Source organism: Macrobrachium nipponense, chromosome 19 (genome assembly GCF_015104395.2).
Source record: "Macrobrachium nipponense isolate FS-2020 chromosome 19, ASM1510439v2, whole genome shotgun sequence".
Classification (NCBI taxonomy): domain Eukaryota; kingdom Metazoa; phylum Arthropoda; class Malacostraca; order Decapoda; family Palaemonidae; genus Macrobrachium; species Macrobrachium nipponense.
Window position 1 is genome coordinate 38,445,822 of NC_061088.1, and position 552 is coordinate 38,446,373.

Genomic DNA, 552 nt, shown 5'->3' on the forward strand with positions numbered 1-552 from the left:
AAGACAAAAATTGAAAATGATTGGGGGAGATGCATGAAAAAAATTAAAGTTAAATATTTAGATGTGTGTGTAAATACTTTATAAATTTTAAGACCTTCAATCACGGAATTGTTGTAAAATAAATGAAGGTTATTTCAGTTTGTATTCAAGCGTGTAGAATTTATTTTAATTAATAACAGTTACAACTACAACAGTGTTTCCTTCAATACTCACTTCACACTGCTGCACTAAGGCTACAGTAATATTTTATCCAGAAAAAAAATTGTTTGGGCATTCTTGGAATTTTCTGATAACGGAAGTATCAGATTAAGTAGTCAAAAGCAAGAATGACTCAAAAGGGAAATAATAAGGCCTTAATCTACAAAGCCGCGACCCACCAGTGAATCAATCGCATGTTGTGGCCGGCGCGACGTCACAGTGAGCAAGAGGAGGGAAGGTGACAGTTCTGTCCGTCTGACGTTTTTGTATGTATTGGCCTTGTATCAGTCTAACCTGCCATCCGTTTGTGCACTAGCATAGTTAACGTGATAATTACAGGTAAAGGCCACCTGT